The sequence below is a fragment of the Geospiza fortis genome, unplaced genomic scaffold (assembly GCF_000277835.1).
Source record: "Geospiza fortis unplaced genomic scaffold, GeoFor_1.0 scaffold11, whole genome shotgun sequence".
NCBI lineage: Eukaryota > Metazoa > Chordata > Aves > Passeriformes > Thraupidae > Geospiza > Geospiza fortis.
Genome location: NW_005054304.1, coordinates 4,391,639 through 4,405,343, shown reverse-complemented (window position 1 = coordinate 4,405,343; position 13,705 = coordinate 4,391,639). Strand labels below are relative to the sequence as shown.

The 13,705-nt window shown below is 43.3% G+C and overlaps 1 protein-coding gene across 2 annotated transcripts in view; it reads left to right on the top strand.

Annotated features, from left to right (window-relative positions):
- The window catches only part of ARHGAP24 (Rho GTPase activating protein 24), a 164,862-nt gene that overhangs the window by 80,310 nt on the left and 70,847 nt on the right, over positions 1-13,705 (top strand). Inside the window, exon 1 of one of the 2 annotated variants that reach the window (XM_031066441.1) lies at positions 13,583-13,695. The exons of the other annotated variant lie outside the window; for it this stretch is intronic. The gene's annotated coding sequence lies outside the window, so the exon portion shown is untranslated. Of the gene's footprint in view, positions 1-13,582; positions 13,696-13,705 lie in introns of those variants that run through there. 2 annotated transcript variants of the gene reach the window in all.

Sequence of the window (13,705 nt, the reverse complement as noted above, 5' to 3'; positions counted from 1 at the left end):
CCTACACTCATATCTTCCTTGATGATCCCCAGTTATACATTATCAAAAAAATTGCTGCTCAGCTATTTCCCTGCAAGGGTAATTTCTCTGTTAGCAGACTTTGATTCAGATGGTTGTCCCTAGATCAAAGCTGAGACAACAGGGTGCACATCTACTTAGAATTATCTTTATTATTAAATTAGCAAACAAATAATAACTTAAGAATGTTTTTGAAACAACAGGGAGCAAAGCTAGGTTCTTATTACCCAGTACCCATGGTATTCACCATGCCACTATACAAATGAATAGTTTCAGGTGATCCATCTGCCCTAAGTGCAAATAGATGCCACATTAAAATGGTGGAAGATTACATTTGTAATTGCTCACCATTTATCTTTTTCTTGAAACATTTATGGTTCATGAAACATTTATACCCATTTATGCTAAGAAGCAAGTAGAAAATAAGTGATTGCAGAGGGTGTTAGTTTTCTGAGGCAGAAGTACACAGATGCATTCAGTAAACTTGAAGGAATAATTTACCCACTTTCTTAGAGAGATGTGGACATTTTAGCATTACCTCCTTTTCTCCTGCAGAGAGGTACTTCATCTTCTCTAAGAGCAGAGCACAGTGGGATTTTGTTGTAAAGTAGCTAAGAATAAGTGCTTAATAAAGAAGGAGTAAGTCCTGGTGAAATTATGCACAAACAGCCAGTCCCTAATTCAGTGGGGAACCTCCTTCGTGTTCATTCCCTTTATGTTGGCCCTTAGGACATTACCTTTCAGCAGAAAAAAAAATACGGTGCTTATGGGGCACAACTGCAGGATCCCTGATGGCAGAGTAACATGTGATTTGTGGATGCCCAGCACTGAATTGCTCCCTTGGGGTGGCAGAGCAGGGCTGGACCAGCCTTTTAGTCCTGCTTTTCTGCATTTTAATCCACCTGCCTGTGCACAGCTCATCTCCAGGCTCCCTCAACATGAAACACTTCCCTGGGCTGAAAAGAAATCCCTTCTAGCTCCTGAACACATCCACTATGTGCTTCCTTGTATAAACTACTAGGTGATATCCTCTCTCCTGGTGTTGCGGGCATGGCAAACTCTACCTGCTGAAGGGAAGGGAGGCTAGGGCCAAGCCTAGGCAGCTCTGATGGCAAGCAGGGTCTTGAAAACCCAAGTCTGAGAGAACCTTCAAAGGAGGCTGCTCACTTTGTAGTTCTGTGTAAGTCATGCTTAAATAATGTCAAATGATTTGGCATTTGCTGGTTTCCAGCTAAGTATGGTCCCAGGAGGGTGTAAAAGGAAAAAAAAAAAAGTTGTACAGTAATTTCATAGATGAGTTTTCCAGGATCAGTAATGTTGAAGGATGCTGAAGTTCCTTTTCAGGTTTTGATCTTTGAAAGGTGCTGAAAATCCTTTTCCTTTTGATCCTTCTTTTTGCACCTGCCCTTGTGCTGTAAAGCATAACTATATTTACAGCTTATGAATCACCTTAGCATGGACCCAGGTTGTTTTTCAACCTCTGATTATCTTTTAATATGCACTTAATAAAGTGAGCCACTTACTGACTAATTGCTCTAATTTGCATATTGATAAACTGAAGTGATGGTAACTGAGCTTGAAAAGCTCTGTGAGCAATTCCTGTGGAAGACAGGGAATATCTCTGTTAATATCGCTTTCACGAACTGTAGTTGCTCTCATTATCTTGGAGCATCTTTGATTCAAAGGGCATTTGCTTAGAATCACAAAAATGAGAAAACTTGCTTGCTCAGCCTGGACTGGTTTTTGTTCAGAGAAGCAGATCTCTGGTAGGAGAGGATTGTACTCCTGCATGCTGCCTCTGTTGACAGTACTTGCTGTTTCTTTTGAAAACCCGTTGCCCTTCTCCATTGTGTGGCTGACCCTGCAGCATTCCTGTGTGCCTCTGGCTCTTTGAGCAGTATTTTGAGATCAGACTGTTCACTCTGATACATTGCATATTATAGCCTTTGGAAGTATAACTTCCCTGACTGGAAAAGAAACTATTACCCTATCAAAATGTACTATTTTCTTACATAATTCAGATGACCTGCTCTATATACTGAATCTGGGGTCACATTTGCTTTAAACAGCTGTGCCCTCCCTTTGACATTGCAGGCAATTACTTTGCCCTCAGTGGTAACTGGATTGCTTTTTGTAATGCAAGCATTTCAAAGTTTCATTAACGTGGTTCAGTGCCTGGGGCAAAGGCTTGCTGGCTCCTCTGCCCTCCCGTGTCCAGATGTGCTCTGCACAGGGCAGGTGGATCACCCATGGGCTGTGCCTCTCCTTGGATGCCAGCATGCGTGGTGAGACTCTTCTGTGCACCTGCATGTTTAACTTTGCCCTGGACGCTCTTGATGCCACCAAGATGTGGATTATGATACAGGACTTCCCTTGAGTGGCCAAGCTGTTCTCTAAATACATTTTTCCTGTCTTAACTCACAACTGTGATTTGTCAAGGGAATCCTGAAAAGATAAGACAGAAGAAAATATGGAGGGAGGCCTATTTCAAATTAAGGCATGCTTTCCATCATTTAAAGGTTTTTCCCCTGAAATCTTAAAAAAGGCCTGTAATTATATGATATTTTCCCAAAGCAGATGACTTTAACCAAGAAACTTGGCTTATGCCTTCCTGTAGAGCAGCCAAAGGAGAGGTAATATTTACCAGATTTGACATGAGAGATCAGGAGGAATGTAAATAGAGTAGTCCTCCAAAAGACACTAAAGCCAGATCAATCATCCTGCAGCTTTGACAAATTTGCTAACATCTGTTCTGGTGCCATTTCTGCTGTACAGACCTGCCATTAACCATGGAGATGAAAAGGCTTTAATTAAATGAGCAGATTGACATGTTAAACTTTGATAACATTGTGCCATCTGGGTGGGTTATATTTGCAATTCTCTCTGCAGCTTCTTAGATTCAGGGTATATTTCAGCACTGCCTCAGTTATTTTCAGGAAGATACACTGACCCTAGAGCTCTGGGGGTCCCTAAGGCAAGGTGTCAGGCTCTAAGTATGTGTAACAAGATGTGTATTGCAGCATCTCACTTCTGAGCTGCATGACTTTTGTTTTACAGTTTTGGTTTTGCAGTTAGGTCTGGTTTTACTAACACGGTGCTACATAGTCCTGGCCACAACTGCTACTGTAGATTTCAGATAACAGGAGCATAAAAATTACTTACTTACCATAACTAAACTTAAGTCAACAGATAATCAGGATGGGTTACAGATTTAGAAACTTTTAAGATGTGCCTTAAAACCCCCGCGCTATTCATAGATTCATCCCCTGCTGGCAGTGTGTCGCTGGGTTCGTACAAAGTAGTCAGTTCAAGAGAAGATTGCTCTTAATTAAGGTGGAAATTGATAAGTAAAATTTTGCAGCGCTTTAGGTGCCTAATGTGCTGAGTGTATTCAGCTTACACTGTAGTATTTGTCATCCCTTCAACTTGTAATAGATTGGAGCAGGGTGTTTATTATGATGAGATGCTGTTATAAATAAAAGGCTTTTACAGCTTCAGAGAAAATCTTTATACAGCTTAATTGTGTAGACAGGTTCAATTCCCAGGAAGGCCAAGAGGGAAATCAGTTGATAATTTTAATCCAGAATCAATTTTCTTTAAGCTTTTGAAACGTGCTCATCCAAGTTTTTCATGCAGCAGCTGGTTTCTGCTGAAGTAGCAGGTGGAGTGTGTGGCTGCTGTGTTACTTCAACTGGGCTTCCCTTTATACAAAACTGGATATCTGGTGAACAGATGAACCTGTTGGAGTTCAGGTAAACACTTACCTGTCTGCCAATACTCTCATCTCTGAGCGAGATAATCTTTCTGCTGCAGCGTGTGAGCCGATGCTAAAAGTACTGCTGCTAAATGCTGCTTTTCTGCCTTTTTAGCTGCAGGATGCTGTCTCCAATGTTTCAGGAACCTAAAGGAAAGGATTTGTCGGGACTTGAAGAGGTTTTAATGTCTGAACAACTGCATAGGAGGCTATGGATAAAATCCAGTTGTCTGGGTAGAGTGCAGGAAAACAGCTTCAGACTCTCCCTCTTCCATGATAATGACACTTGAAAAACTTTATAACTTGTACTTTAGTTTTTGTTTATCTGGTTTCTTTGGAGTACAAGATGCAGGGTTGTCTTTGACTAGTCAAGCCACCTTTTATCCAAGAGACAACAAGCTTCCTGACAAATGCCCATGACTTGCACTGTTTTTCATCCCCATTTTTGTGTAATCACTGTTTGAAGGAAGCATGTCAGCTAAGACAGGTGTGTTTGCAAATCCTGATGATGTCAGATTGTAGCTCATTTACTATGGGGAAGGACATTTGGAAGTGCTGTTAGTCTGGCTGTAATACCATGCCTGTGTACACGTTTTGTCTGGATAGGCTTTAAAGAGAAATCAATACGGGCATCAAACGAAGGAGTCCTGCTACCAGATGTAGGTATAAAGCCAAGGAACACGGAGAAGGATACACAAAATATGGGATATTTATGTTTCTGATAGTTTGGAACATGCACATCTGCAGTTTGGAACATGCTGTATTTGTAGTATTAATGAGAAATTCCTGTATGCCTTTTGAAGCCCTCTCACTGCACTTGAAGTTATTTAAAGGATTTTTGCAGGACATCACATATCCTGTGAGTCACACTGTGTCTGAAGGTTGCCACTCTACAACTGTACTTGTTGGAAACATTTTGATTATTAATCCTTCAGTAAATAGTACTGGCTGCTTCCAGATGTTACTGGTGTGGTAGTGTACAGATGCATATAGAACACCTGAGCCAAGGCTGGTGGATTTTCTGTGCACATGTGTTTCACTTGGGGAGAATGGTCCTGCTTTACAGAGCTGGGGTTGATTTGGCTTAGTTCCTCAAGAGTTCCCAACACGCTTGTAATTGACACAGATGCGTTTAGGATGTAGCATGTGTCAGGGTGTTTAATTTCTTAGTGCTCCCTAAGGATGATGTGTTTGTAAAGGGAAAACCAAATGTGCTTTATCTCCTTTGAAAAGTGTGCAATTGTAGGAAGTATAGGAAAAGGTCATCTAAACAGTGTAAGACCATGGAACTGTACTGGGTTGGTATAAGGGTAGTGATTACAGTCTAAGAAATCATGTTCTTGTTTCCCAGAGGATGAGGCAAAACTGCATCTTGTGTTCCACAGACATCAGGATTGCAGTGAACCTGCTGCACAGGTCAGGGGAGCACGGCATGGGGGAATGCTCTAATGAGCCCTGTCAAAGTAAAAAGCTCATAAATATCACTGGAGCAGTGAATCTATCCCCAAGCCTCTGTTTGGGTGTAATATAGATCCTTCATGAAGTGCTGGCAGCAAGCCTAGATGTTTTCTGATAGGGCTCTGCTCTCAGCACGTTTTGATCCTGCCCTTTGGAAGATACTCATGACTTGTTTCTTCTCTAGCCTAGGCTGACCAAGAAATTAAGGGTTTTGTATTAGCTGCCAAAAGTTGTGCAGTGAGTGTGACAGCTCAGCTCCAACAGCCAGCAAAAATGGGCTGCTCAGGTAGGAGGCTGTGTGGAGTGGTAGATTCCAGGATTCCTCAGGGATGCCCACTCCATACTGCAGCTGAGCAAGCCAAATTGGAAATAAGCTCATGGCTGTACCCTGCTCTCACTTCAGAACGGGAGCATCTGCTGAGGATACCTCTACCCTGGGCAAAGCAAATCTGTTATTTATTTTTAGCCTTGTTAGTGATGGAGTGAGTAGTGGCAACAAACAGGGAATAAATACACTACATTTCTGTTCCTGGAGCCGCCTCTCTCAGATCTGTTTTAGATATTTCACTGTTGCCCCATTACATATTCAGCTCTTTGGTCCCCAGCACAGGAGCAAGTCCAGGGGAGGGATACCACTCTGAGCTACCTGGCTTCGTGAAAGGTGTCTCTGCCCATGGCAGGGGAATTGAAACTAGATGGTCTTTAAGGTCCCTTCCAAACCATTCTATGATTCTATGATACATTCATTTTGCTGTTTGTGAAAAGGGATAGAGATACTTATTTGCTTAGTGCAGCCTAGAGGAATAATATGTTTATGTAACTGCCTTCTCAAATATATTTTATTATCATAAGAAAAACTATTCTCTTGTCTTGGTCCCTGGAAGACAACAGTTATACCTAGTAGACATTTATTATTTTAGGACTTACCTATGTGGGATATGGAAAATGAGTTTTCACTATTCTTCTTTTGTCTCAGCTTATGAACTGCACAAAAGCCTCTGTGGACAGAAGCAAGATTTCTGCCTTCTTCCTGTGTTTTCCCTTGACCCTTTCTCAGAGTTAAAGCAGTGCAAAGCACAGAAACTTATCTTTACCTTCCAGCTTGCTGTTGAGTCTGTGTTTTTGGAATAATATACTGATCCTAGCTGCCAAGTTGTAGCTGATGTGCCTCTCTGTGTGTGAGTTATGAAATGGTGATGCACAGCCAATTCTTGCCCTGTCCTTGCTATCCTCTCCCAGGACCTTTGGAATAAACATAAAAATAAGGAAAGGAACAGTGATCTCGTGACAGAGCCCACGTTACACAGGATGAGACAGGTCTCTCATGGAATTGATGCTGTAACCTAGGAAAACTGCTGGAATCCATATGTGTGATTTGTGTGTTATTAATATTTTATAAATTATAGCTGTAAGTCAGGTTTTTTTTGTAGGATCTTTGAAGGTCCCACAGATGATCTATAAAGACAAAGCCTCTTTTACTGAGCTTGATATCAGAGGTGCTACTGATTACAGTCATTTTTATTAGGATGCTTCTCCAGCAGCCATGGGAGTGAAGCCAGTCTCATTTCATTGGAGCTGATTTACAGGTGTCAGGCTGTGGCAAGTTTCAATCATCTCAGACTAGGGCTGTGTTTGAACTGATGACCCAGGAGGGAGCAGCTTTAAAGAGCTGGATTCATAACTGATGCTGCAGATGATCTGTACCTCCCTGGTGCATGTGTCACTGAGCTGTTGGAAAAATTGCTGGGAAACAGACCCAGAGGATGTGCTGTCTGGTTCTCAAAGGCTAAGAGTTTGAGAAGTTTTGTTTGCCATGTAAGAGCATATAATGTGCTTTTCTGGCTCACATGGAGGGTTGTTTTCCATGGTGAAACCTCAAAACTATGTTCACCTTCAGAACCTCTGCTTATTTTTTGACTTCCTCTCTGGATTTGAAACCAAGATGTTGCTGTCGCCAGCATTTCACTGTGATACAGAGGTCCCATGTGCTCTCCTTGACTGAAAGTTGACATGATTGTGTAATAAGTCTTTAATCCACATCTGAGCTTTCTGAATTCCATGTTTAATTAATAAATTTTTATTTACTCCTTCTTTTCATAAACCAAGGAAATAACAGCTGGTGTTTGCTTATGTCAAGCAGACAGATGCCTCACACAAACACCATACTTTTCCAGCATCAAAACTGAAAGGGACTTAATATCTGTAGGGCAATTTGTGGATGCATCTGTGTTTATGAACCTGTTCATTCCAAATGCAACAACCAGATTTAAGGGGAAGATAGAAAATATGTTGTCCTTATGGATAACAATTTCATGGTAATTTTTTTTTCTGATGTTTTCTTCCAGACCTGCTATAATGTTTCTCCTATCTCCCATTCCCCTTAGGAATAGGTTCTTTGAAAAACAGCATATTCTGGCAGTTTTTTCTTGTGACCTAGCTCTTGGAGAGGGTTTCTCTAAGCTGCAAGGCAGAACAGCAGCCAAAAATGTAATTGGGCAAGTTAAATAGTGTGCAGCTGAGAGCCCTTTGCATGGTACAGCTGACAGAAGCTTCCATGAGAAGATCTCAGCATGATATTCAGGGTTATTTGGGCATCCCAGAGGGCTGCAAGAATATAACCAATTCCAAGCCCAAATACACAAACATATGGAGAAAGACTAATTTCTTACATATCAGCTGAACTGTATTAGGACTGCAGTGAAGTTGGAAGGAAATAGAGGAAAGCACTCTGAAAGATTTATTCTTGTGCTGGAATATGCAAAACCAGATGCTGCGTCTGTATCACAGAGGAAATAATTTCTGTGATTGTAACGTTCTCTTTGCTGTTACGGTTGTGTGCGTGACTGATTTTTCACCTGTCTATGAAATGTGTACAGCAATTTTATCCAGCAGAGCAACTGAAAGGACAGTTCAGCTTCTCCTAGGGCTGTCCAGTAATGCCTATTGCTGTAATGCTGCCTTTAGTAATGCTGAGGGACAAGCTGACAGCTTTGCTTTCAGCAGAGATTATTTTATTGACAGCAGAGGCTTGCTGATAAAGTGGAGGGCAGATCGAAATCTGGACATCCTCACATATTCTAGGCACCTTTAACAAAGGACCCCAAATGTTCTTGTCACACTGAATTCCCTAAGCAGTTGGGGATTTATGGGTACTTCAGAGATTCCCCTTGTAGTGTTCTGCAAGTACCTACACTGCATAGCTGTCTTCCTCCATACCTCCTTCTTTAATATATTTGTGGTCATATTGTTCAACACATATCATAAAACACAAGGGATATGCTCAACAGCTAAATTTACATTAGCATATGATCCTTAATTCAGATTTCTGGGTATTACTCCCATTTTGCATGGGTGTAGCCCAGCTGGCACCTCTGAAAACGTTTCTGCCATAAAGTACTAAAAATGAAGAGAAGTAGAGGCTCAAATCCCATTTAAGCACACACTGTGAAGGAAAGGATTTTGTTCTGAAGTCGCATGAAGTATTAAAAATTACCCCAGTATGCAAAGTTGCAGTCTCTCCAGGAATAAGGAAGAATCTTTTGAGTGGGATGTGAAGTGGATACTTTAAGTGGCAGATCCCAAACCTTAGAGGCAGAGCAGAAATCCGTAAGCAGTTGGTTTCGTCAGTTAAGAAATTTAATTTATTGCTTCTCATGGTACTTGGGAAGAAAGTAAAATGTCTGGCAAAACAGCTTCCCTCACCTCAGCCAGCTGGCACAAAAGGAAAACTTGTTGAGCAGTCTGGATTCAGGGAGCTGCAGTCAGGACCATGACATTTGCAGGCTGCAAAGTTGCTGCGTTTCCCATCTTGCTGTCCCTCCCCTTGTTCCTTGCCCACCTACACGCACAGCTGCTCCCTGCCCAGGCAGCCCTGGTGTCCACCAGTGTCCAAAAATGTGAGGAACGCGGCCCCACGGTGCTGGGCCAGTGCTGCGCCAGCCACTGGAACACGTGCTGTTTACAAAATACTGCTCGAAATATTCCCTGGTGCCACGGAGAACAGAATTGGGAGGCAACAAAGGCAACAGAAGGAGATTTTTTTGCCTTTTTTATGAACTACAGGGAAGGTAGGAGGCTATTGCTAGCATGATTTTGACTGGGAGCAGTGACTTATCTAGGCAGTGGTAACTTGCATTCAGACTCTGCTCCTCTGAGCCCTGGGGAGAGCAAGTGGACCCAGGGACTCTGCAGGCTTGTGGCACAACTTTTTCTTGGGTTTCTTCAGTGTGCTCCCAAGCCCAGCTGATTCACTTAGGTACAGCAACAGAGAGGATTAAAGCTAAACCTGATTTGTAATAAGGAATCCTACAGCACAAAGCCTTGGAATTTTGTCTCAAACAGTTAAAAAACAACTGCTGTTTTCCAGGGCATCGTTCTTGCTCATGTGCTTTTGACCAAAATATGCAGTAGTCTTACAGGTTGGCTTCCAACCAAACTGATCTTGTAGTGTCTCCCAGCACTATATGGCACCACCGTATGATTTAGGTGGATGTTCAGAAGGAATTTTCTCAGGAGGACAGAGAGGTTTAACCTCAGCAATTCAAATGGAAAATGGTGCATACTTGCTATGATGTGGTTCAGCTGTCTGCAGGGCCTTGGCAGTAGCAATCTCGTTGTGAATTCAGTAGTGAACTCTAAATCTTGGCAGCTGTGGGCCAGAATTTCCACTCGTCTTTCCATGCATGGTGTCAGCCAACATCTGACTCTTTGGAGAGTGGCTGACTGTTGAATACTTGCATCACTGGCTTGCTTTTAAACAGGAGAGGTGAATTAGTCACCAACAACACTGAAAAGTTCTCAACACTCTCTTCACGTCCATCTCACCAGCACTGCTGGGTCCTAGGCTTTGGGAACAACAATCCAGAATGGTGCAAACACAAACCCACCACTGTTGGGGGAGGAAGAGCTGGTGTGTGAACAGGAGCTTGACCCCACAGATCAATGGGCCTTGACAATATCCATTTGAGGGTGTTGAGAGAGCTGGATGGCTTCATTGTGAGTCTGCTCTCCCTAATCTCGGAGATCAGGGGACATCAGAGAAGGCTACAAGAAGGGTAAACTCACCCAGATATACAAGAAAGGCGTAACAGAGGATCCAGGAGATTACAGGCCCATCAGTGATAGATCAGTTCCTGGGAAAGTTACCAAAGGAATCCTCCTAGGAGCTATCGCAAGATACACGAAGCAGGTGATTGGGAAAAGCCAGGATGGATTCACCAAGGGCAAATTGTGCTTGACAGAGCTGATCACCTTCTATGGCAAAGGAACTGCTCAGTCCAAGTGGGGCAGGTGATGGACGTTGTTTACCTGAATTTCTGCAGGGATTTCTATATTTCCAGCCTCCTCCTGGATAAACAGACACATTATGGTCTAGACAAGTGGTACTTGCAGTGGGTGGGGAACTGGCTGGCAGGAAGCACCCAGGAGGTGCCAGTAAACAGCTCCTCTTCAGGCTGGTGGCCTGTCACACGTGGAGTCCAAAGGGATGGATATTGTGCCCAAAATTGTTTAGTATCCTCACAAGTGATCAGTGTGACGGGACCAAGTGCACCCTGGGGAGGTCTGCCAATGATTCCAAACTGAGTGGGGAAGGGGACACTTCAGAACGGAGACTCACCCTGCAGGAAGACCTGGATAGGCTGGAAGAGTGGGCTGCCTGAACCCTATGAAGCTCAACAAGGTCAAGTGTAAGGTTTTGCACCTTGGAAAAAACATCATCCAGGGGTGCAGCACAGGCTGTGTGTGAGCTGCCTGGTGGGAAGCAGCTCTGTGGAAAGGGCCCAAGGGGTCCTGGTGGACAACAAGCTCAGTATGAGCAAACAGTGCTGCTGTGGCAGAGATCCAGTGGGATGGTGGGAAGCCCCACCAGCAGAGATAAAGGATCATTATCCAGTTCTACTCATTGCTTGTCAGGCCACACCTGGAATACTGTGTTCAGTTTTGGTCCCCACAAGACAAAAATATGTAGACAAGCTGGAGGGGTTCCAGAGAAGGGCCACAAAGATGATCAAAGGACTGGGAAGGCTGCCATATGAAGAAAGGCTGAGAGAGATGAGTTTGTTCAGCGCTGAGAAAAGAAGGCTTAAGGGGAGGCCTTATATCACCATGTTCCAGTATTTAAAGGGTGCCTAGAAAGATGGAGACTTCTTTTTACAAGGAGTTGCATGGAAAAGGTGAGGGGTAATGGTCACATGTTATTCCTGGGGAGATTCCAATTTCTGTGATCATTCCATGAACTCACTGGAGGAGAAGCAGCTCCAGAAAGCAGGCTGCTCAGACCTGGGGGACGGGTGATGTCTGTAACTCCCTCATTGCCCTTCCAACTGGGTAGAATAGTGAATTAGCCAGAAATACAATGCTGAGTGTGATACTTGATCAACATGACTGCAAGAGGCTGTGACTTAGGGATGTGTTCATATTAACAGCAGTGTTCCCATGGATTTTGGTAAGGAAGGAGCTGCTTTGTAACATTGGAATATGATGTATTAGGAGGGGAATATTTCTCTCCTACGGTGACTTCACTGAGTGCAGCTGGTCCTCAAATGTGTTCTGAAGTAGTGTCTCATTAGGATCAACTCATAGGAAGTAACAGATGGTGAAGTGAGACAAAATTAGTGAGAACGTTGTGCTCGGTTAATGCTCTTTCTCTCTATAAATAATAGCTGGCGAGTGGAGCAGCAATGAGGACATTACACTGTTATGTTTGTGGCTACCTCTGCTGCTGCTGCATAGATGTTATATGATGCCTTCCAGCATGTTTGGTCAGCACTAGAAAAGAGTAGAAAGAATTTGCCAGCCCTTTCACAAGGGTGAAAATACTGCAATTCTGCTGCAGAGCAAATAAAATCCAAGGAATGCTCAAAGACTTATGAGGGGAAACAAGTGTGAGAGACAACTTTACATTAACAGACAGTCAACTTCTTCATACAAAAGTGAAACAAAACCCAGCATCTTTCCTCTGATATTCCCAGTAAGTCTCCAACTTTTTATTGTTTACTTCTATCCTAAAATCTTTCTTTGAAATATATGTATTTTAATAAGATTTAACTTGCTGTGGTTCAGACATCCTGGCTTGTTGTCAGGCACACTTCATGGCTGGAGCAACTACCAGGAGAATGACTGTGGCTTTAGCAGCCTTTTAGAATGCCATAAGTGGCTGCAGCCAGCCATCACCTGCCCCTTCCCATTTCTTTGTGTGACACAGTGTGAATATGTGTGAGGCTGGCATCCACAGACTGGAAGTTTTACATTCAAATCTGCATCTGCCATCCCGGCTCAGATATTGGTAGCAGCTTTGGCATCTTTGTCTTGAATGACATCTTCTGCAACTTTTGTTGTCAGTGATTTTTTTTCAGGGCACAGCAATGAAAAGCTTTGCAAAAAATAATTCCTCCTGAGTTTTTTTTCTGGATTTGTCAGCCTGTGCCGTAAACTTACCTTATGGGCCATTTTGTAGACTTTTTTGCAGACCTTACTCAATGCCCTGCAGGACATATGCTTCTGTTAGAGAGCTTCTTGAGGTGTTCTTCTTACCCTGGTGTGAGGCCAGCATAAAATCCTTCTCTCTTCCCCATGCTAGACCTAACTCCTCAGTGGAAGCAGGTGTTCATGCTATTACAAACAAACAACACCAACCCCAACAGTGTGAAACTTTGATTTGCAGGAGGACACACAGATCTCTGAACAGCTCAGAGACTAAGGAGATATACTTCCTCCAGGGATCTTTTATCATAAAAGCAGCTTAAGTGACTCACTCTTTACCGATCCCGAGGATATTCTTAAAACAACCCCACTCAGTTCGTCTTTTAGTGGTCAGAAAGAAGATTTAGTTTGTGCTGTCTTTCAAAAAAATAAAAAAAAAAAGAAAGAAAATCTTTTGAAAAAAGTCAATGGCTGTATTTCCAAGAGGATTTGGGCTGTATTAGAGGTCTGTAAGGCTCACTAATGCATGGGCTGACTGGCACTATCTTCACTCAAGCAAGTGCTCCAGTGAAAAATTCAGTGCTATTTTTAGTTCCCTTACAACAAACTGCTTGATTGTAAGGCCTGGGGAGCCGTGACACCGTGATCGTGAGGGGTCTGCTGGAAAAGGCAGAAGGACGAGGCACGGCAGCGTGCTGGCTACGCCGGGCACTCCGGCTGATGCACGGGGGAACACGCCAGGAGCAGGTATTTTAAATTGCCTCCTAAGCCTTGCTCTGCCCACGAAATGAAGCTGCTGGCCAGAGTCAGGGCATGAAAGCGTTAGCTGGCTGGCTCTATCTGCTCCTGCCCTTAAAGATTTCATTCCATAAATTCCTGTCCTGACCGTCAGCTTTTAAGTCGTCTCCTCTCGTTTCCTAGCCTTTTCTGGGATTTTGCAGGATCTTTAGGCAAGTTAGCAAATGGCAGTAGCGGGAGAGAGATAAGTTTCCCGAGCGGAAGGCGTCGTGCTCTGCTGGAAGCCCCGCCGTGGCAGTGCCTGGGTGAGTAGCC